This window comes from Heterocephalus glaber, unplaced genomic scaffold (assembly GCF_053883595.1).
Source record: "Heterocephalus glaber isolate CG9 unplaced genomic scaffold, H.glaber_assembly_v1.0 deba00001537, whole genome shotgun sequence".
Taxonomy (NCBI): Eukaryota; Metazoa; Chordata; class Mammalia; order Rodentia; family Bathyergidae; genus Heterocephalus; species Heterocephalus glaber.
This window is the reverse complement of record NW_028258332.1, coordinates 883,209-906,705: the sequence shown is the minus strand read 5'-3', so window position 1 is coordinate 906,705 and position 23,497 is coordinate 883,209. Positions and strand designations below refer to the sequence as shown.

Here is a 23,497-nt window from a genome sequence, read left to right as displayed (position 1 = left end):
AAACAATACTCCATGTGAAAGGAACCCCCCAAAAAGCAGAAGTAACTATCCTCTTTGCAGATCAAGTGGATTTCAAACCAAAACTGATTAAGAGAAGCAAAGGACGCTACCTCCTTGTAAAGGGAACAATACAAGAGGAAGAGATGACAATCATAAACATATATGCACCTAACACTAGTGCACTGAACTATATAAAACAAATACTAACAGACATCAAAAATCAAATAAGCACTAATACAATAGTAGTGGGGGACCTTAATACCCCACTGTCACAAATAGATAATCTAGACAAAAAATAAGCCATGAAATACTAGAACTTAATCAAACTCTTGAACAAATGAACTTAACAGATGTTTACAGAGTGTTCCACCCCACAAAATCAGAATACACATTTTTTTCAGCTGTACATGGGGCGTTGACCAAAATAGATCACATACTCACTCATAGAACATGTAGAAAAAAAAAAAGAAAAAAAAAGAAATGACAATATTAACAAAGTAATCGAGGGGCTGGAGATTTAGCTCAGTGGTTCCGGTGCCTGCCTTGCAAGCTCAAGGTCCCAAGTTCAATCCCTGGTACCAAAAAAAAAAAGGAATCGAGAGATTTAATACTATCCCTATCAAAACAGCAACAACATTCCTCACAGGATTAGAAAGAACAAACCTAAAATTCATATGGAATCAGAAAAGACCCAGAATAGCCAAAGCAATCCAGAGCAAAAAGAGCAAAATGGGAGGCATCAAAATACCTACTTTCAAGTTATACTACAAAACTGTAACAGCAAAAACAAGAGTGATACTGGCACAAAAATAGATCTAGAGACCAAGGGAATAGAACAGCGCACAATCAGTCCCATGCAACACTTGGTTTTTGACAAGGGGGCCAGAAACATACACTGAAAAAAAGCCAGCCTCTTTAACAAACAGTGCCAGAACACTGTACATCTGCTTAGGGAGGACAAAGATTAGGTCCCTGTCTCTCATCCTGAACAAAATCACGTCAAATGGATCAAAGACCTACACATAAAAATAGCAACTTCGAAACTGCTGGAAGATACCATAGCAAAAACACTGAAGCCATAGGCATGGTGAAAAAGTCCTGCATATGGCTGCAATAGCACAGGAAACAGTGTCGAGAATCGACAAATGGGGCTACATCAACTCAAAACCCATCGGCACAGTAAAAGGAACAATCAGCAGAGTGAACAGTTGACCTACAGGACTAGAGAGACATTTGCTAGCTACTTTTCTGATACAAGACTAATATCTGGAATAAATAAATAATTCAAAAATCAACCCCTCCAAGACAAATGACCAATCAAATAAAAAGTGAAGAAATAACTTGAATAAACACTTTCCAAAAGAAAGAATACAAATATGGTTGATAAGCATGTGAAAAAACGTGCCACGTCTTTAGCCATTAGGGAAATGCAAATCTAACCGACTTGAGATGCCATCTTATCGCAACCATCATGGTCATCATGGAGCACGCATGCACACATGCACACATGTGCACGAATGCTGGTGATGTAAGAAGAAAGGAGCCCCCTACCTTGTTGGTGGAAATGTAAACTAGTACAACCACTATGGAGATCAGTGTGGCGATCCTCAAAACACTAACACTGGGTGTACCATTTGACCCAGCTGCACCTCTGCTGGGTGTCTTTCTGAAAGAATGAAAGACAGCACACGATAGAGGTATGTTCAGACCCGTGCTTACAGTGGCACAGTTCACAACAGCTAAGCTCTGGAAATAGCCTCGCTGCCCATCAACAGAAGAATGCATAGAGACGCTCGGCACACATGCACAATGGGGTATTTTTCAGCCAGAAAGAAGAATGGAATTGTGTCATTTGCCAGAAAACGGAGGGAACTCAAGACCATTGTGCCAGACTCAGAAAGTTAAATATCACATTTTCTTTTATATGAGGAACCTAAAATATAAGTGAATACATGAATGAAATAAAAGAGAGATGGTAAGAAGCTAGAGTCTTTTAGGGAATACACCACATATTGCCATTAAAAAGTGTAAAGACTTCTGTTCTTCTGAAGGTTATTCCATCTTATCTGTTTCAGAGGCAGCCAATTTGCTGAATTCAGACCCCAGACCCCAAAGGCTCTTTTTAGTGATGGGAACGACTGAACTCTTGTCGGTCCCTCTAGTTCCAGTTCATTCGTGTTTACTGTGGTGGCCAATTCCAGGGTCAGCCCAGGCACCGCCCTCTGCGGCTGGTCCTTCGCAGGACCTTCCTGATCGCACCATGCCTGCTGTGTCCCCTGGTTGCTGTGCGAGGCTGCTCTCTGCCCAAGGCTGAGCTGCTGGTGTAGCAATGACCAGGCCGGCCGTGTGGAAATGAACACACCACTACCCTTTGGCTTATGAATTTCTGCTGCACACTCGTGGAAAACTGGCAGAGTTAGGGTTTGGTCTAAAACGACCTCCAAAGCCTCTCGCCTGGAAGGAGACTGGATCTTGGGGTCTGATAGCTGACTTGCTATTAGGAGCTGGGGTCTTGTCAGAAGACGTGGTCACTGGGCACATCTCCCTCCCAGCTCCACTCTCACTCCCTCTGCTTCCCGTCTGCCCTGAGAGGAGCAGCTGTCCTCCACCCAGGCCCTTCCACACACCACTTCTGCCTGGAGCTGGATGACCATGCAGGACTGAGACTTCTAAAATACCAGCCTGCCCCGGGCATGAGCAGGAGAACTGCTGCAAGTATAAGGCCAGGCTGGGCTGTACAGTGAGTTCAAGGCCAGCCTGTACTACACAGTGCGACCCACCTCAAATAAACAAACAAACAAACAAATAAATAAGCTAAAATAAACCTCTCCTCCCTCAAGTTGCAGGTGTCGGGTATTTATTTTGTCTTCACAATGAGAAAGTGACCAAGACAGACAACATACATAAGATGGCAAAAAATTAGAAATCCTGGTGCATCAACAAAGGAGTCAATATGTTCAGACAGTGAAAACTACTCAGCAACAAAAGGAATAAATTAGTAATAAACAAAACCACAAGATAACTTCCAAAAACATTATGCTGTGCGAGAACAGCCCAGCAAGTGCAGGCTGGGTGATGCTATTGGGGTGAGGTCTAAGCAAAACACTGGCCTGGGGTGTGGGCAGGAGGGGCCTCTCCCAGAAAGGCCTGTGTGGGGCACAGGTAAACGCGCTGGCCAAAACACGGCAGACGGCGCCTTAGTGTTTGCGCGCCTCACCCACAGGACCGGCGTGCCTCCACTTTCACTCAACAGTGACACTCAGTTGAAATGTTTCAGAATCAAGCGGCCTGGTGTCAACAGTGCCAAAACACACCGGTGGGGAGGCAGGCAGATGTGTGGTGGTAAACCAAGTCCCGGAAAGGAAGCCTGCATGACAGTCAGAGCACAGTTCTTCCCGTGCCTCGATGCTTGAAATTTTTTACAGCAGGAAGCTGGGAATATAAACCAAAATTGTGCACATGAACAAAATACAGGTGGAAAACCATAGAATCATGTCGATAGATGCAACAAAAATTCAATGCCAGTTCCTGTTTAAAAGCCCCAGCAACTGGGAATGGATGGGACAGCAGCTGCCGTCAGACTTAATGGGCAAATATTGAACACTTCCCCCTGGGTTGGAGCATGACAAGGGCATCTGCCCTCTCCACTTCCATTAAGACAGCTCTGTGGGCCCTGCCCAGAAGAGTACAGCAAAGGGAAACATAAACAAGAAAATCCCTATGAAAGTGAAGTGGAAAAGAAAGAAGCAAAACTGCCATTCTTCACGTATATGTTTATGTACATAGAATCTAAAATAGTCTGTAAAATTTTGGAATTAATATGTTTACAAGGCCAATGTACTGTGTTCAATTAATAGTTCTATTTGCAACCAACAAAGTAATTGGAAAATGAAATTAAAAACAAAACCAATCACATCAAAATATGTGGCATATGTGCAAAGCCCACACATTTCAAATAACAAACATTGCTGAGGGATATTAGAGATCTATTGAGTAAAGCAATGTGACGCATTTGTGGATTGGAAAACTAAAAAGAGTGGAGATGTTAATTTCACTCTAAATTCCTCTGTGGATTTAATGACATTGCAATCACCTTGGAGAAGCTACGCGCTGCTTCTAGCATAGGTGGGGTACAGAGCCCAGAAGGATAGGTAGGACTGGGGGGCTGCAGGCCCCAGAGTGGGGCCCACACAAGGCTGCGCCATGGCTCCAGATGGAGGCCCAGCAGGACGGAGGAGCATTCACCACAAGTGGTCTGCAATGTCCTCTTGCTGTCCTGTGCACGCCACGGGCTCCACAGGGCCATCACCTGACCCCTGACGCCAGTGTCATGGAACCCCCACTTCCTCCCCATTATCTGGGCCGACCCTCTCCTCACCACCCCTCTCAGGGGCCTTAGTCTGCCGGCCATAGAGCAAGACCACTCGATGGGCACAAGTCGGTGGCTGAAGGTTCCAGCAGTCACGGGTCCCAGAGCCTGAACCTGGCTCGCTTCACAGTGACTCCGCCTTCGCATAGAGCAGCAAGGTCCACACAGGCTCAGGAAAGTCACACGCAGGCAGCAGGCGAGGTTGAGGTGAGTGAGCCAGAATCATAGCCAGTTCCAGGGGACTCTGAACCCTGAGGGAGGCCCGAGTGCAAAGGTCCCCGCAGACCTCAGACCTAGGCGGATACCCAGAGCTGCACCTTCCCCGGTGTCCTGACCGGAGGGATCCCAGGACCTCAGCATCCTCAGCAAGGGGCCACTGTGCACAGGGCCACCTCCCCAGCCCAGGAGTCACCAGGTGTCACCGGGCCACCCCCATGCAGGGACCCTTGTGGGCTCCAGGGTCCCTAGGGCCACAGTCCAGGTCCCTTATGCAGCCATCAAGCAAGTGACTGTTTCTAACCAGCCTGTGCTTAGGACCCCAAATCTCCAGTCAGACCTCCTTGGGTGGGTGTGCCCCAGGGGAAGGGGACAGCAGGGACCAGGTCACACCAAGAGCTGCCCTGCTTCCGGCAGGGTGTGACAAGGGACCCTGGCAGCCACTGGCTATGTGGAGGGGGACTCACTCCATCCGTTCCGCACGTGCTGGGCATGGCACTGCAAACAGCGGCCACGAGCCCCAACTGCAGGCCCCAGGATGCCAGGTCCGTCCCCCGGCCCCCGCCCCCGCCCTGGGGCAGCCGGGAGCCTGGCCGGAAGCTCTGCTCCCTCCTGACTCTCGGGGCGCTAGAGCAGAAGAGCACTGGTGGATTATTTATAAGGAGCGGTACCACACTGCCTGTCTGGAGGACCCCGCCGCACTTGGGGCTCCCCAAGGCCAGGGCAGCCTGGAAATGCCCACCCACTGTTCCTCAGCCCCCACCAGCCATGCAGCCTGCCCTCCTGCACATTGACCAGGAGAGTGCTCTGGTCCTGGGGGTGGGAAGAGCACAGCCACGGCCCAAACGCAACCAAGTGTGGGTCAAGCAGAGGCCTGGGAGCACAGCCCGCTGAGCCTCACAGGGCCACTCAGCCCCCACCTGTCCCAGCAGAACAGCTCGGGACCCCCTCCCGGCAGGAGCACCTTTGGGTGGCTCAGTCCTCATACTGGAGGCAGCTGTCCTCGCCCCTCTTGCTGGGCAGTGGGATGGCTTCTCCCGCCTTCAAACCGGCCACACTCCACTGCCCATGCCCGCCTGGGGTCCACAGGACCCTCTCCTCTTGGGGCTGAATATCCCTCACAGGGCCAGGAGGACCTGAGGCACCTGCTGGCCAGGTGAGCTCTCCAACCTGTGACCTCCCAGGTGCAGGCAGCACTGGCCCTGTCCCGCATGCAAGACAGCAGAGGCGCAGTCTGCGTTGTGGCCACGGGCAGTGACAGGTGGCCTTCAGAAGTGGGCATGCTCCTGCCGCCGTGTGAAGTGACCATGTGGACCATGGGCCTTCGCACAGAGCTCCCAATATCCTGCCAGCACCTGGAAGCCGGCGGCAGGGGTGGGGAGACGCCAGGTGACCACTGCAGCGTTACACCCTCTCCCCACCGTGCCCCATGCCTCAGTGCCCGCAACTGTTTCTGATGGAGAAATAATGTATTGAATTTGCTCATTTCTAGCTGTGCACGGAGACACACTCATGCTCACAGCTGAGGCTGGGAGGGCTGACTCCTCCCGCCACACCCTGTCACGGCAGCCGGTCTTCTCCCACGGACAGTCCCTGGGTCTCCGTCGTCTGTGTGCAGAGCTTCAGGAGAACAGGGTGCTAGGACGTGAAGTGACTGGCTACAGCTGGTCACAGCAGCCCTGGCAGCACTCAGAGCTCAGGGGTGCAGCGCTAATGGGGGCTGACGGCTCGGAGCTGTGGAAGAGCCGGGCGTCCCGTGGGAGCCGCGCACAGCCAGGTCCTCCAGGGCCGCTGCACAGGAACCCGCTTCCGAGGGTCGGAAACTCAGCCACAAGCACCTGCCCAAGCTGCCCGAACAGTAAATAGAATGCGAGGCGGACGAGGCAGGCCCCTGGGCACTCACTCGGGCTGAGAGAGGCTGCTGTCCCGGAGGCCGGGACTCTTCCGAGCCTGCCTGGGGATGTCGAGCCACACTGGCCCCACTCCCTGCCCGCTTCGGCTGAGACGTGATGAACGGATGGCAGGGAGGCTCGGCCCCACACGCTTTCCTGGCTGCTCAGGTGGAACAAGATGTTCTCGGGCCAGCCTCAGGCTGCTCACGGCTACTCTCCAGGATACTGCTGAGAACTACTTTTACGATTTCCGACATTAGACACCGGGAAGAAAACACAACACTTTTGTTTAATCTTAATGGGAAAGCCTCAGTCTGCAGGCCGGAGTGCATTTTCACCTGGTGCCATGACAGCGAATCCTGGCATCACCACAAGAAAAGATTCAGACTAATAGGAAAATCTGATTGAGACAATTTGGGTGCGATTCTAAGCATATGCCAAAAACTCATGTGAAGATGATCCATCTACCCAGAGATACAGTCTGGAAATACAGTGAAACATCACATAGGGTGCACACAGATATTTGTTTCTATTTCTTCATCGTCATAGCTATTGGGGTTTAGATTTTCCTCTTGCTGTGTCACTTTGGTAATTTGGGATTGCAATGAATCTGTCTGCTTCATCCAAGCTGCTGGACTCTGCCATGCCCGTCCATGTTTCCTCTACCAGTTTGACGTCTGTAAGGTCTGCAGGGTTCCCCTCTACCATTCTGGCATTGGTAGTTAATCTTTTCTCCCCTTTTTCCTGATTGGTTCAACTAGAGGTTAATCATTGTACTGACCTTTCCAATGCACCAGTTCCTATCTCCAGTGACATTTCCAGGGATTTCTCTGGTTTGGTTTTGTGTTTTCTCCCCCCCGCCCAGTACCAGGGATCGAACTCATGACCTGGCACTTGCAAGGCAGGCACGGCACCACTGAGCTAAGTCTTCAGCCCCGTTTCTCTGTTTTTTGTTACTGGCTTTATTTTACCTTATTTCTTTCCTTCTGCTTGTTTTTGGCTCTGTGGACCTTTCCTCGATTCTTCGGATGAAAGCTCAGATTGCTGATTTCAAGCTCTGTCTCTTCTAACCGAACAGTTTGATGTCATAACTTTTTCTGTAAGCAGTTTTGTTGCAATGACGGATTTTGATATGTAGATTTCTTTTTATCACTGAGTTTAGAATATTTTCCAATTTGCCTTATGATTGCTCATTGAAATAATGATTACTTAGAAGAGTGTTACTTAAATTTCAAATATTTGTCTAAAGTTATAAGAAACTGCCAAGCTGTGCTGCAGATGCGCTGTGCGGTTTGCAAGTTGCAGGCACCCTCATTTCGGATTCGCACCGCCACGTGGGCAGCTCTGCCCCTCCCGCCCTCAGGGCGCTGTGTAAGCAGTGGTCACTGCTGTCCCGACGGCTCCATCTCGCGGGACCTGACTTCCGTTTCCTGCAGTGCCTGTGCCGGGCGTCCTTCCATGTGCTTGGTGAACTTTCTGAACTCTTCTTTGGAAGTGCACGGTCCTGTTTTGCCCATGACAGTATTGAATTGTTTGTCTTCTCTGCATTTTTAGGGTTCTTCATATATTTTGGGTACCAATCTTTATCAGATATGTGATTTGCAAATATTCCTGCCTACGGTACATTATCCGTCTCTTAAAGATGTCTGCACTGGGGTGGGGATTTAGCTCAGTGGTTCCGGTGCCTGCCTCACAAACGCAAGGTCCTGAGTTCAATCCCTGGTACCAAAAAGAAAAAAATGTCCTGCATAGAACAATTTTTATTGTTTTAGTTTTAATAAATTCCAATCAATTTTTTTAAATTTTCAAATATGTGGGGATTTCCTCACAACCACTTGTTGCTGATTTCTAATTCTTCTGTGTCTGTGCAGCACACACCGCATAACTCTGATCCTTTCGAAACCTGCTTCACAGCTCAACTTAGAGCCTGTTTTACTGAATGCTCCACATGGCCTGGAAAAACACAATTCTGCTCTTTTGGGCATGATGTCCGTCAACAACAAGAACCGTCTAGCACTCCAGTGCTCTGTCTTCACCAGTCCTCAGCCTCCTTGGTCTATCGATTGCCAGAGCGCAGCCTTGAGTTCCCACCTGCGACTGCCTTTCCACCTCCAGTGTTCCTGCCGCCTTGCGCACTGTGTGGGAGTTCTGTCACTGAGGTGGGCATGCGGGACAATAGCATCTTGTTATTGAGGCACCCTCCTTGCCCTGATATTAGTAACGACAGCCAGTCTTTGAAAGATACAATGCTTCCTGTCCTGCTTGTGTTCAGGGTGTCTCTTATGACAGGACACCTGCACCTGACTAGCGTCCTGCTATCTACCAAGCTAATTACTCACCCGGAAAGCAGAAGTCTGCACTGGGCTAAGAGTTTTGTGCCGTCCCGTCTGCACCTCCCTCTGCAGGCTCGGAGACCGAGAATTGTTCAGCATTTCCTCTCCTCCTCTGCTGACACACAGTGGCCGCTGCTCGGTGGCTTCTCAGAGCTCGTGGGCTCCATCTAGCTTGATTACAGTTCCTAAAATACAGAGCTGCACACGTGTAAGATTATAACAGAGCACTGCCCCTCTCTCTGTGTCCTCACTGGCATGCATTTCATTTACACATATGCTGTACATTACCTTTTATTATTTTTGCTTTAAATCATCTATTATTATTCAATAAACTGGAATTTTACATTTATACAATGGTGCCTCGGTGCACGAACTCAATTCTTTCCATGATTCTGGTTGCAAACTGAACTGGACGAGAACCAAATCAAATTTCCCCACAAGGTCAGTGTTGCATCTAACCATTGAATTTGATTTGGTTCTCGTCCAACTTGGTTTGTGACCAGAATCGTGGAAAGAATCAAGTTCGTGAACTGGGGTCCCACTGTATTTTTACTATTCTTCATGGTCTTTCTCTTTTTCTTTCCTTTTCTTTTTTCTTTCTTTCTTTCTTTCCCTCCCTCTTTTCTTTCTTTCTTTCTTTCTTTCTTTCTTTCTTTCTTTCTTTCTTTCTTTCTTTCTTTCTTTGAGACAGGGTCCCACTGTGTAGTGTAGGCGGGCCTCAAACTCACTATGTGGCCCAGGGTAGCCTTGAACACTAGCAATCCTCCTGTCTCACCCTCCCAAGTGCTGGGATAACACAAGTGTACCACCATTCCTGGCTGTCTTTGTTTCTTCATGTCACTTCTTTTTCTTCAGCTCAAAGCAATGCCCTTAATGACTTGTTAATCTCCAGTTCTGCTGGTGTAGAGGCCTGGCTTTGCCTCATTTCTCTAAGGTGACTTGAGTGTCTAGGCTCACAGTTTGAGAGTGGCCTTGTGGACAAATTCGCACTGCAGAGTTTGAATCTGAGTTGCCAATTATAGCCACTTCCTAGGGCTCTGTGGAAAGCAGACCTTAAGAGCCATCACCTTGAAGCAGGATATTTGGAGAAAATGTTGCCAAGCAGAATAATGTCCTGGATGCTGCCCTGCCTCCCTTAGCCACTTACAGGATGGAGACAAAGGAAGAGATCGAAAGGCTGAAGGCACAACGAGGGGAGACGCAGACACAGAGTGAGAGCTCGGGAAGCCCAGCCCGGCCACACGAGGGGCAGCGCATTGCAGGGACTTCTCCTCACCCCGCTAAGGCACGCAGGGCTGCGGGCTTCTGTGTTGGCATGGACAGTGGTCTCTCGAGCTGGGAGATGAACGTCTTCTGTACATGAGACAGAATGGATTTGAGGGGCCCTAGGAGGACATCACAGCTCCAGTGTCCTTGTCCCTCCCCAGACCATGTTGGAGCCTGATCCCCACGCAGCGGTGCGGGGCTGGAAGGGCCTGGAGGCTCCGGACGGAGGGTGGCCCATCGCCCTCCTGCCCGCTGGAGAAGCAGCCTCCAGGGCCTCTTAGGAGCCCACGGCAGCCCTGCCAGATGCCGGGCCTCCTGCACGTTGCTCTTGCACCTGCAGGAGTTTGAGGGGTGAATCTGCTCTATCTGAATCACCCATGTCCAGCTTCCTGCTGCAGGGCCCTAGTGGACCAGACACGCGCCCGGCACCAGACCAGAGACAGCAGCCGCAAATCGGCAGACGTCGCTTTTCCAGGCTCTCCTGGGCTGCTCCGGGACTGGAGGGAGCCAGCATGACCAGGCTCATCCTGCTGACTGCTCCCAGGGTCTCCTTGGCCCTGAGTTCTTGTGGCGCCTGGGGCTACTGGCTGTGGGTTCCCTTGGTTCATCGTCAGTGGCCAGCTGGAATCTGACCCGCAACCCCCACTGGTGTCCCTTCATGCACTCCTCTGCTCCATTTTCTTCAAGTCCTCCTGCAAGATGGATGAAGCAGGGCCGGGGATTTAGCTCAGTGGTTCTGCCAACTGCCTCACAAACACAAGGACCCGAGTTCGATTCCCGGGACCAAAAGAAAAAAAAAAGGTGGATGAAACAAACCCGGGATTCACCGAGTCTTCCTGGGAAATTCACCGATTCTTTAGTTTACTTTTTGCAACCCCTTCCCTTGGGGAATATTTTTTGTCTCTTTTCCAATTCACTACTCCTTTTCTCCACTGCATTTTCTGCTAAACCTATATAATTTTTTTCAGTTTTAAAATATTTTATTTGGGAGTTGTATCTATTTTATAAATTGCCTATGCCATTTTTAAAATTTTCCTGACCCCTACAAGTGACTCCAATCTTGTTCTTAACTTGCCGCCTGATGATGCCTGGTCGCGGATTCTTGTGTTCGCACCCTGTGCTCTCCAGCAGAGAAGGCTCTGATAGCCGAAGAACTGGAGCGGGCTGGGAAGGGAACTATTTCTCCAGCTCACCAGAAATACTCCAGAAGAGGGGCGGGGTGTGGTCACGGTGTGAGATGACAATAGTAAATAAATTTCTATTATATTTTAAATTTCATATATATCCATTTAAAATTTTTCAGTTTCCACAGAAATCCCCTGTAAGTTACAGACTGCTCTGTCTTGTGTGGTGAGGAAGCAGACTTGGATGAGTGTGACGTTTGGCTGCACTCGCAGTGGAAGGGGACAGACGACACCATCACCTGTCTCTGCTGCCTGGCAGCAGCGAGAGGTGAGCTCACACTGCCGTCAGATGCGTGAAGGTCCTCCGCATGATACAGGGCACCGGGTATTCCAAGTAAACAAAAATAACCCAAACAAGGGAAATATTATAACTCCCAACCTGCTAGGTACTCTAGTACCCTAGTACTCTAGTTTGTGTTCTCTAAAATTGAAGAATAAATTCTAGGAACAATGGAAGTTAAGTATAAGGGATATTCATTGAGTGAAAGACAGCTCCTGCCTAAGAGGGACAGGAAGGGGCACCCGGAAAGTGGGTTGCCTGGGGCCCTGTTTACCAGGGAATTTTTATAGAGCAAAGCCAGGAGGTGAGGCGGGTACAATGTGGGACAAAACTATAGCCAGCTAGGGCCGGGGATTTAGCTCAGTGGTTCTGGAGCCTGACTCAAAAGCACAAGGTCCCAAGTTCGACCCCCGGTACCAAAAAAAAACTATAGCCAAATAAGATCCAATGGGAAATCACAGATGGGCATAAGGTGGGGCAAAACTATAATTAACCAATAAGATTACAAGCACAGTCACCCAGGTAATATTAATCAAATGGGAATCATATGAGAAAACAAGTCATGTAACAATCATACATAAAATGAACAAGGGGGCCAGGGATTTGGCTCAGTGGTGCCACCACCTACCTTGTAAGAGCAAGGTCCAGAGTTCGATCCCTGGTACCAAAATAAAATTTAAAAAAATGAACAAGGGATTTCTGGAAAGGAAATGACCTAGGGAGCTTGATGCCTATTTAGAATGTCAGTCACTGCTATTTACCTCTAGGAGAAGTATGTGAGTGTAGTACTTTTTCTCTTTTTATAATGCTAACCTTCAGTGGAAGTCTTGATTGTCTCTCATATTGACTCCTGCAGGGCCGGCCTTGTCTAACTGCCTACAGGATATCTACTTAACTTAGCTGTCTACAATACGGGGAGCACCCTGGTCCTTGGAAGAAAGCGGATCATGGAACAAACTCTCAGAGGGCTGCGGGTGTGCAGCCGGGCTGAGCACCTACACACACAGCCTCCTCTAAGCCTCACAGGAGGTGGGTGTTGTACATGAGCCTGTCACACAATGCCTCACAGTCAGGCGACTGCAGAGTGGTCCAGCTAAGACTCCGTTTGCTGAGTCTGACTCCAACACCAGACTCCAAAACATCGTGGCAGTGTTGGATGCATTTTGTTGACAGGGGCCCATGTGGTCAGAGGAGACAGAGCTTCCAGCTCCTGCTCACTGATGCCTGGTCCTGGGCCTAAGCAGCTCTGTCTTCTCTGACCACATGGGCCACGCTCGGGGAACTCACAGATGCCACTAGCCACAAGATCAGAAACATGGATCTGTTTATTCTTTAGAATGTTTCCACTGGGCCGGGGATTTAGCTCAGTGGTTTCAGCACCTGCCACACATGCACAAGGACCCGAGTTCGATCCCCGGAAACTGCCCCCCCCAAAAATAGAATGTTTCTGTTGATGAATTATTAATTTTAATTTTGTGAGTTTTATCATATAAAAATAAAGTATTGCCTTTTTAATATTTTTTGAGTATTTATAAAAAGCATCAAAACTTTCAACCGCGACTGTTTTTTGGTACACAAAGGCAAAAAAAGAACAACAGCAATAAATTCCTATATGACCTACAATGAAAATACCAATAGCACTCTACAAAAAAGTAATCTTTACTTATCATCCCTAAGAAAACACGGTATCAATAAAATAAAATATCAAATATGTAATGAGTGCTTAGAACAGACATCCACATCTTCACATCAGCTGCGTACTTGCCTACAAAACCTACAAGATAACGTCAGAAATAAAACCCTAGGTGAACTAAAATGAAACTGCCAATAGAAATAATCTTGGCTTCAATCGTCACACCCAAGGCAGTCTTCACACATGAAAACTGCGTGTTCCATACGTAAGTATCACAGAGAGCACCTATGTTCTGGTTTCCTGTCCCTTTGCCTAGGGCTTAGTCGACATCTTTTTGGCTTTCCTATTGTCATAGCAGGTCTTTGAGATGCTCTGCCTGCCCGCTCACCTGTCAGCTCACCAGTGGGCTCCACAAATTTTTGCATAACTCCCTGGGCAGAAACATTTTGTTTTCCCTCTGATGGAATTGATCTCTTATGAGTTCCAGTCCCAATCCTCTAAGAAAATTTTGTCATTGTATTTTCCCTTGTAATTTTCTTTGTAAACTATCAAACTATTTATAGCACATGTTTAGGATCAAATATAACACAACCATTGGCCAATGCTTTGTGTTTCAAATGACATCACAGTTCCTGCATAACTCATCAACAACATCTACTTTACCTTTAGTTTTGTTATAGAAAGTTTCCATCTCAGGCTTCTGTTTTGTCAAAGTTTCCCTATCAATATTTCCAGCATGATGCAGTGTTGACATCAGTGGCACCAGTTTTGTTTTGGTTTGGTTTTTGCCATATACAAAAGCCAATGTAAATCTTTCTGAAATCCAAAGATTGTACTATATGATTCTTTGTTTTGAAATTGCACATTTCACTTGGAATTTCTGCTTTATTCCTGCACACAGTTCCTGTGCTGTTAACTTGTGTTCTGTTAGCAAATGAAACATGTATTGGAAACTGGTAAACCAATTGTTGAATGTCACATCCCAATTAGCTTGGGAGATGGGAGCAACAAGTCTGTTCACAACATCATTTAGTTTATAACTATATGAACAAGAACCTGATGGCTGAGTTCTAGGATAAATTTCTAAATTGAAAGCATAATAAGTCTTCACATCTGCAAGGGCATAAATTATTATGCCATATTTTGACCCAGTGTTTTTCCATAACAGTCTTTTACATTCCTGTGATTACCATGAGAAGTCCCTGCTATGTACAGCAGTCTTACGAATGCTTTCAGTTCAGGTAGCGAGGGGTAATAAAAACATTTTTGAATATGGCTATTGGTGCATACAGAATGTTTTACTTGTATTTCAGCCTTTGTGTATTTCACATCTTATAGCATTTCGTCCGTTACAATTTCCAACATTGAATAGCATTCAACTGTTAGCATTTTGTTTCACCCCCACCAAGATCCTTACTATATTTTCAGACCTTGTTTTAGAATTGGATTGTTCCATTTGGTTGCATGACCATTTTGCAACATTTCAACTAGTCAGATACGCACTCGCATTGCTGTTCTCTTCATCATCTGAATCGAGGAGGTTTGCATTCCCTGTGTCTGTGTCAGTCAATTCTTGCTCCACTTCACTGACACAGGAACTTAGGCTCACACAGCCAACATCAAAGTCATCATCGTCATCATCATCATCAACACCACTCTTCTGTTATGAAAACATGTATTTACCATAATGGACCATCTTCATCATCCATGCATGAGTAATCTTATGATTCACTTTTGACCCCCTCCAAAACTTGCAAATCTGGTTTTTCCTGTGCCATTGTACTGAATTGGGCTACTTCTACCAGAAAAATCCAAAGAAAACTTTTTTAAAAAAAACAAATCAGGCCGGGATTTAGCTCAGTGGTTCTGCTGCCTGGCCCGCAAGCACAAGGACCCAAGTTCAATCCCTGGTACCAAAAAAAAACAAAACAAATCCTACGCGTGTGGGTGTATTATCCCCTCTGTGATGCTCAGGTAAACATACACAAAACTTTTAGAGCATCATATGGGTGAAAACCCCAGTTTGCCACTTTTGAACACATGCATACACCTTGCTGTTTGTCATACCAAGTGGGTAAATAAAGAATGCTTCCTCAAAAGACCTCTACACTGAAAACTACAGCACTCTGAAAAAAGAGATCGAAGAGGATACAAGAAAATGGAAAGACATCCCTTGTTCCTGGGCAGGAAGAACCAATACAGTGAAAATGGCCATACTTCCAAAACTACTATATAGATTCAATGCAATGCCAATTGAAATTCCAACAATACACTTCACGGAACTAGAGAAAGCAATCCAAAAATTCATTTGGAACCATAATAGACCTAGAATAGCTAAAGCAATTCTAAGCAACAGAGACATGGCTGGGGGAATCACAATCCCCAACTTGAAACTCTACTACAAAGCTACTGCGATAAAATCTACCGCATGGTACTGGCAAAGAAACAGACCCGAGGATCAGTGGAATAGATTAGAAGATGCAGAAACAACTCCAGACATATTCAGCCACCTCATCTTTGACAAAGGCGCCAAACACCCTCACTGGAGAAAAGATAACCTCTTGAATAAATGGTGCTGGAAAAACTGGATTTCAACCTGCCACAGATTAAAATTAGACCCATACCTATCACCATGCACTAAACTAAGATCAAAGTGGATTAAAGATATAAATATTAAGACAGAAACACTAAACTTGCTGGAAGATAAGTTAGGTAGAACTCTTGAAGACATTGGCATAGGAAAAGACTTCATGAACAAAACCTCAGCAGCACAGGAACTAGCAGAAAGAATCAACAACTGGGATATCATCTTATTAAAAAGCTTCTGCACTGAAAAAGAAACCACCAACAGAGCTAACAGACAACCTACTATATGGGAAAAAATTTTTAGCACCTGTACCTCAGACAAAGGACTACTATCCAGAATATATAAAGAATTGAAAAAAATCAGACCCCCCAAATTCAAAGACCCAATTCAAAAATGGGCATCTGAAATGAACAGACATTTCTCAGACAAAGAAGTAAAAGCAGTAAACAAATATATGAAAAAATGTTCAACATCACTGGTCATTCGAGAGATGCAGATGAAAACAACACTGAGATTCCACCTCACCCCAAAAAGAATGGCTGCGATCAAGAAATCAACAAATAACAAATGCTGGTGGGGTGTGGGGAGAAAGGAACCCTGCTCCACTGCTGGTGGGAGTGTAGACTGGTGCAACCACTGTGGAAATCAGTATGGAGATACCTCAAAGAACTAGGACCAGAGGTCCCATTTGACCCAGCTATTCCCCTGCTGGGTATCTTCCCAAAAGAATTAAAAGAATCATACCACAGTGATGTATGTGCACCCATGTTTATAGCGGCACAGTTTGTAATAGCTAAAGCTTGGAAACAGCCCAGTTGCCCATCAACTGGAGACTGGATAAAGAAAATGTGTTTTTTTTATAAAATGGAGTACTACTCAGCCTTAAAGAATGAAAAACTAGAGTCATTTATAGCTAAATGGATGCATATCGAGGCCATAATCTTAAGTGAAATAAATAGGACACACATGTGTCAATACCGAATAGTTTCGCTAGTGTGAGAAACTGATAGTGTAAACAAGGGTTAAAATGATTAAAATGAATAACTGATAATTTGAAATAGGAAAAAGGGTCCAAAGATGAAGGAGTGAAGGGAGGGGAAGGGAAAAGGAAAAGAGGGAAAGGAAAAACTATGAGAAAAGAAAAAAAAATGGAAATGAAATCTATGCAAATAGGGAAGGGCGGAGGGGGTGAAGGGTGCACAGGTAATGGGGAAAAAATAAAAACCAAGATGCATCATGTACAGGTACAAACACCCAATGACAAATGTAAACGAATTGCATACCTAAAATGTACCAATAAAAGAACTGAAAGAATTAAAAAAAAAAAAAGAATGCTTCCTGTATCCATCAGGGAAAGGTACTGAGATGCACAGCAGGCTGCTATTATGCTAAAGTAAAATTTTACAGTAGAAAAGTAAGGAATGTGCTTGTGAAACCCAGTGCTAGGCTCCTCAGGTTTAATGGTTCTGCCTCCATAGAACTTGGCCTCAGCCCATGACAAGGCTGGTGTGTGACCCAAACCGGCCCAGCGGGAGCCCAAAGAGAGCCAATTATCACCCCATGTGCCCATACTCCAGCCCTTCTTCCCTCTCCTCCACACCTCCAGAACCTTTCCACCAGTGTGGGCAGGGTATGCACATCAGGGAGGATTAAATCCTGTTCTGCTTCCAAATTTAGAAAAGAAACCTCTTGGTCCCCCAGTATTTGGGAAAAAAAAGTATTCAGAAGAGAGGCCCCCACAGGTCCCTCAAGGATAGATCAAGTCCATCCAAACAAGTGCTCTTTTCCTTGTATACAAATTACACAAACTTCTCCCAGAGCTAGCAACCTCCCAATTAACTATGCAACTGACACCAGGTCTGGAAACAGCGGAAATGCACAGCACGGCTGGCCCCATGGCTGGTTGGCAAGACTCCATCATGGGCTGTAAGTAGATCAGCCATCATCTTCAGCCGCAGATGGAGCACAGGGTCACAGTGGGGGCTGCGACCCTATGTAGTAAGCTGTGCTTGGTACCATCTGTCATCTGTATTTCCTGTCCTTTAGGGAGAGCATTAGAAGCCAATTGCTGAGGGCTGGGAGCTTCCAGCACCTGAGGTGCCTAGCCTGGTTCTACCTCATGGACACCACGCTCGGGGTGAGCTGAGGCAGGTCCCCTCCGTGGCCTCTCAGGCTGAGCTCCCAGGACGCGTCCTCTACCTCAGCCTCAAGCCTCAGGCAGCCAAGGAGACCGAAGGCTGACCTCAGGGACGGTGGTCCACACTACATTCTGTGTCCAGGCCCGGGCACCTGTGGGCCCCTGGTGGGACACGGGAAGGACCAGGACAGTTGTATCCCCCGGCTGCAGGTTCTGCAGACATCCTCTCCAGGTAGGCAGGACTCTGGGTCCCCCATTTCGAAGGCCACTAGGGCCACCCCTGCAGCTGAAGCTTCCTATTAGGGGAAGTCTCAGGCCCCAGGCCCCTCCTGCCACCTCTACCTAGGAGGGCTGTCCATGCCACCTGTCTCAGGCAGTCAAGGTCCACAGGAACAGGCTGGGCAAGACCATGACTCAGGCCTGTCCTAGACACAGTCATTCTGGATGAGAGTCACTGGGAAGAGGGGCAGGACTCAGGGGATAAGGACTCACTGTCCCTCCTCCCCAGACACCAGGCAGTGTGGCTCAGCTGTGGTCAGCACTGCGGGTTGGCCTGGTCCACAGCTCTGCATCCATCCCTGTCGGATGCCCTGGCCCTGCAGCCTCCCTGGTCACTTGTAACCTCTGCCTGCCAAGTCTGTGGACACCGCAGAGCCTTTGCTGGCCAGGCCCTCAGCAGCCCTGGCTCCGTGGTAAGCCCATCTCTGCCCACCCTGAAGCATGGCACCCCTGCACTGCGTACCCCACCTTTGGCTTTCCCGCTGACCCCCACTCTCCCGCACCGGCAGCACCGGGACACCCCACTCAGCGCCAAGCTCCCATGAGAGTCCTGCTCACACAGGGAGAGGCAGGCTGGGGACACAGACCGGACCGGCTGGCTGCACCTCTGGCTCCAGGTCCCCAGAGGCAGTACTGGGAATGACTGACAGCCTCAGGCAGAGGATGGCGCCTAGCCTTGGCACTCAGGCCCAGAATGAAACAGCGAGGGAAGAGGGGGCCACGCCCTGGGGAACACCAGACGTGGAGTCCAAGAATGCTGTTCAGGGTCCCCTTGAGGAAGGGTCCTTGGGAGCTCAGCACCACCAAGGCCCAGCGGAGAAGGTGAGGTCCAGAACAAACCGGAAGACCCAGTCTGCAGTCAGCAATGCCCTCTGCCACCGCCCCAGCCCCGAGCTCAGCCCCTCCTCTCGGGATAGGCCAACCAGACCACTTCCTCCACAAGGGAAGGGGCAGGGGGCAGAGGGGTCTCACTCCTGGCAGAAGGCAGCACAAAGGCTCGAAGGTGCCCACGGGCAGAGCCGCCGTCGAGAGTCTGAGCGTGGAGAGGTCAGGGTGAGCAGGAGGCCAGGCTGCCGAGCAGGCTGCAGGTGCACGGTGGACGCCTCCGGGTTGGCAGCAGCCGGGCCCTGCACCTGGGGCCACAGGCTGGGGGAGGCTGCGTGTGGGGCTCTGCTCAGGCTCCCCAGGCGGCCAGGTCTGCACGAGGCTCCCTCCAGGGCCCTGGGCTGCGGTCCTCCCTGGCTCTGCGCAGCGCCAGCAGCCACTCCCCACCCACAGCTCCTTAGCAGCTCTTCCCCGAAGCCACCCTCGATGCCGGCCCAGGGTCCGGACCAAGAGTCCTGCAGTCCCTCCGCCCCCTGTCTGCTGAAGCCAGAAGGGCAGCCTAGAGTCCTGCGGAAACCACCGCCTCCCACAGCTGTTTCTCTGTCTTCCTGTCTTGTTCTAAATCTTATTCTCCGGCTGCCCTTTCATGTGCCAAAAAAGCTACAGGAAGCCTAGTTAAGGGAGATACTGGGCGTGGCGGCACTCACCTGTCATCCCGGCCCTCTGGGAGGCTGAGGCAGGAGGGTCACAAGGCGACGTAGTGACTTAGGAAGAGGAGATAAAACAAGGCTGAGGCTGCAGCTGAGGGCAAAGGCCATGGGTTCGATGCCGAGTGCCGCGCATGCGCGCAACACACACACACGGAAACAGAAGCTGTGGAACAAGCGGCGAGGCATAGACCTGCACGGCGGCCGGCGATGGCTGGGTCGCAGGACCGAGCAGCGTCGTGGTCACGTGCGGCTTCGCGGCTGTCATTTCTACCATTTCCTCTCCCTTTGCCCAGAAACCCGAGAACCGGGCAGCAGAGGCCCCGGGAGAGCGCGGGCCCCGGGCAAAGATTCGGCCCTCGCGGGGAGAAGGACGCGGCTGCTCCACGCAGGCTCCTGGCTCGGCCTCCCCGCCCCTGGTTCCACGGACGGCCCTTCCCGCCTCTGCGGGGGACCTGAGGCAAGTGGGCCCTCCGTGTCCTCGGGGCCAGCCTTGAGTAAGCCCTTTGTCCTTTTTGCTCAGATAGGTGGCCTCCGGCCTGGTCAGTGGCGAGCAGAGAAACCTGAGAACGTCCGCCTAATCAGCCAGCCACAGTGGCGCACGCCCATGACACCAGCACGCAAGAGGCTGAGGCGGGAGAATCACCACGAGTTGGAGGCCAGCCTGGGCTACATAGCAAGACCGCGTCAACAACAAAAAGAAGAAGATGGACCTCAGGGTCCCCGCACTCCCTGTCCACCGCAGCTGAGACCTGAGGGCAGCCAGGCGTCCAGCGCGGGCGGGCGGGGAGGAGACGCCGGGCGCAGGCCGGGTGGCTGGGCTGCCCGGAAGTGAAGGGGCGGAGCCACAGCCGGGCACTTCCGGCTGCAGCGGGTCACAGTACCGTGCCAGGCGCTCAGCCCCTGCCGCAGTGGTCTCAATACAAGGAGACACCCTGAGCAAGGGCAGAGGGCAGGGGGCTGAGGGGAAGATGCGGAGGGGAAGGCTGCACTATGGAGGCGGAGTCAGCAGGGCCAGTGCCCCCGGCCTGTGAAGCAGCAGGTGAAAGGGCCAGGCGTCAGGACGTCGCCCGATGTCCTCTCTCCTCCTCCTGCCCCTAGGAAGGCGGGCGGGGAGAGCTCAGGCCCGGGCAGAGGCCGTGCTGGCGCCTGTGTACTGCAGGAACAGACAGGCAGTCCTCACGTGGCACACGGAGGGCACAGCAGGGGCTGTGAGGGGCACGCGTGGCACACAGTCGGCACAGTGGACACCTGCCAGCACCTCCCGCTTCTCAGCGGGCACCTGCAGCCCGGGATCAGCATGGCCTGAGGTCACAGCAGGGGGACCCCCAGGCTGCACACATGGGGGCGCTGGACCCACCGGCCCTTTGTGAGCCGCAGCCTCACTGCTCTCTTCCCAGGAGATGGTGAAGCCCCTGCCTGGCACCAGGACACAGCCCGGGAGACAACTGGCAGCTGCTCAACCCTCAGGGGCCCGCAGAGCAGCCTTGCTCCCATTCCTGCCTCCTGTCCATCCTTCCTGAGCTTTGCGGTGAAGCCCGGGGGCAGAGGCCTCAGCCTATGCCTCCCTGGGCGGCTATGGCCCGCACACCGTCCTCCCTGCCTTTGGCCCTTGTCCCTGCTCTGGCTAAGGCACCCGGCAGAATGCCGCCGCCACGCCTCGCCCTGGAGGTGGCCTTGCACCCGTAGAAGCAGGGTTCCTACTGTGAAGCTGGTCCCATGAACTTGCTGCCTGCCCAGTTCTCCTCCTCTTCCTGTAGCTCCTTTGGGCTTTTCTCCTGGACAGCGCTGGCCAGGAGGACTCGGTGGCCCGACCCTCCTCCCCAGGCGGTGCGCCCCTGGGTCTTCTCCTTTCCCTGCTGTGCTGGCCAGGAGCGCGGATCCCAAAGACCCTGGCTGAGGCTGCCACAGACCGCAGAGGGCACAGCAGGTGTCTTCCTGGTCCCAGCGTGCCACCCTCTCCACGGGCCCAGGCCAGCTGGACGGAGCCGTCAGCTGGAGAAGGTCCCTGCCCGGCCCAGTCTGCTGGAGTTTTGCCAGCACTAATGCCGAGTCTCTTCACTTGTGTATCAAGTGTGCTAGTCTTCCCAGTATCGATGGACTCGATCACCTGAAGTCCGCTCCTTTGTGTGCCCTGCAGGAACAGTTGCTGAGCAGATGGCAGCCGTCACTCCTCCCCGTGTCTGCACCGTTGGAGCCCAAGGCGCCCACTGCTTCCAGGTGTCCTGACCCCCACACCTGTGTGACCCAGACGGGCAGCACCACAGTCACCTCAGACCCCTCTCAGCAAGGTGACTCTGAGGCCCAACCCGAGGCGGCGTCTTCCCGGAAGGTGGGTCCAGACTTCTACCTGCTTCCGCCAGCAACCCTGCCACGGATTCCCGTCTCATTCACTGCCACAGGAATGTGAATGACCCTGTTTCCGGAGAGGCTGGCTGAATGCTCCTTCTGTAGTCCCTGGGGCCGAGCCTGTGGGAGAACAGTTCCGCTGGACTCTTGTCACTGCGGCAGGGACTGCGAGACTCCAACAGTGGGTCCCCTGGCTCCCCTGGGTGGCTCAGACCCAGCCTGTGGCCTGCAGCTCCACCAGACAGCAGCTACTGCTGCTGCTAAGTGTTCTTTCATTGTCAAGTTAATTTCTCTGTTTTCCTTTCTTACGTATTTCATGGGATATTTTTTTAAAATAAAAAAATAAAGTCCATTCCTTTGTTGAATCTGTGTTTCTGAGGAACATTTTCTGCTCTCGCTCTGCCCTCAGCATCAGGTCAGCACTGGCGACTTGGGGAGCCTTCTTTCCTGGAAACCAGGAAATCCCTCACAGGTCTAGTGCAGTTGGCCCACAAAGCCATCTGGACTTTCCCACAGGAAGACCTTACTGTGCAAGCTTTTTCCTCACGAATTGAGCACCACCCGTGTCCTCCTGGTGCGCTGTAGCAGCCTGTGTCGTTCAGGAATGTGTTGATGAGCTCCTGTCACCGAGTGCGATGCCACCTTGTGGGGTTTCGGCCTGGGTCGAGTTCTGCCCTGCAGAGCCCGGGGAAACCAGGACATCTGCCAGCGCCAGCCTTGGGAGCCAGCTGCGCCTTCTGGGGAGGAGAAGCAGCCAGGCTTCCAGAGCCCAGCCGTGTTCCGGCCCGGCCTCCCGGGCTCCTCCCTGTGCCCCCCATTCCCAGCTCTGCCCAGCCCTCTGCCCAGTGCACGAGAGTGTGCCGCTCTCGTGGTGAGCCCGCCCATCCGGGGCTCTGGCTGTGTGCACCGGCTGCTCCTCAGGTGAGGGGCGAGGGAAGAGGAAGCACTCTGCCCTGCTCCCTGGGTGCTCCTCTCCAAGCCGAGCCGCTCCTGACCTCCTGTCCGAAGCCTCGTGCAGTCTGGCTCCGGGTCCTGAGGCTCTGGATGTGCTGCCTCAGCAGACCAGGACCCCAGGCGGCCAGCCACTCCCTCCTCCTCACACCAGGGTCCGGGCTGGCACTCTCCAGACTTGGACTTTCTGAGTGGTTTGTAGTCTGAGACTTCAACCACTGAGCTCCTACAGCCGGTTCCAGAAACTTCTCCAAGTTCACTTCATTCTGTGTGTGCCACTCCATCCAAGGGCAACCCCGAGATACCCGCTCCTCCTCTAAGAGCTGGGGGAATCTCACACACTCCTAAGCTGTGCAAGCCACCTGACTGATAATCGAGGAGCTAGCAGGGCCAGCGCTGGCTCCTCCAAAGTCTGCTGCGAATGGCTACCGTCACCCTCAGCTCACATCAGGGACTGTGCAGCCCCAGACTGGTCCAGAGCAGGACGTG

The 23,497-nt window shown here is 50.8% G+C and overlaps 2 long non-coding RNA genes across 5 annotated transcripts in view; one reads left to right on the top strand and one right to left on the bottom strand.

Annotated features, from left to right (window-relative positions):
* LOC147824590 (uncharacterized) overlaps positions 1-19,895 on the bottom strand; it is a 67,703-nt gene extending 47,808 nt beyond the window's left edge. For all 4 annotated transcript variants that reach the window (XR_015442160.1, XR_015442159.1, XR_015442162.1 and 1 more), the window contains exon 1: positions 19,709-19,895. This is a non-coding gene — a long non-coding RNA (uncharacterized LOC147824590). The remainder of the gene's footprint in view (positions 1-19,708) is intronic.
* Positions 19,728-22,409, top strand: LOC106009413 (uncharacterized). Its single transcript, XR_001183496.3, has 3 exons — positions 19,728-21,712; positions 21,849-21,999; positions 22,111-22,409. It is a non-coding gene; the product is annotated as an uncharacterized LOC106009413 (long non-coding RNA).
* The last annotated feature ends 1,088 nt before the right edge of the window (positions 22,410-23,497 follow it).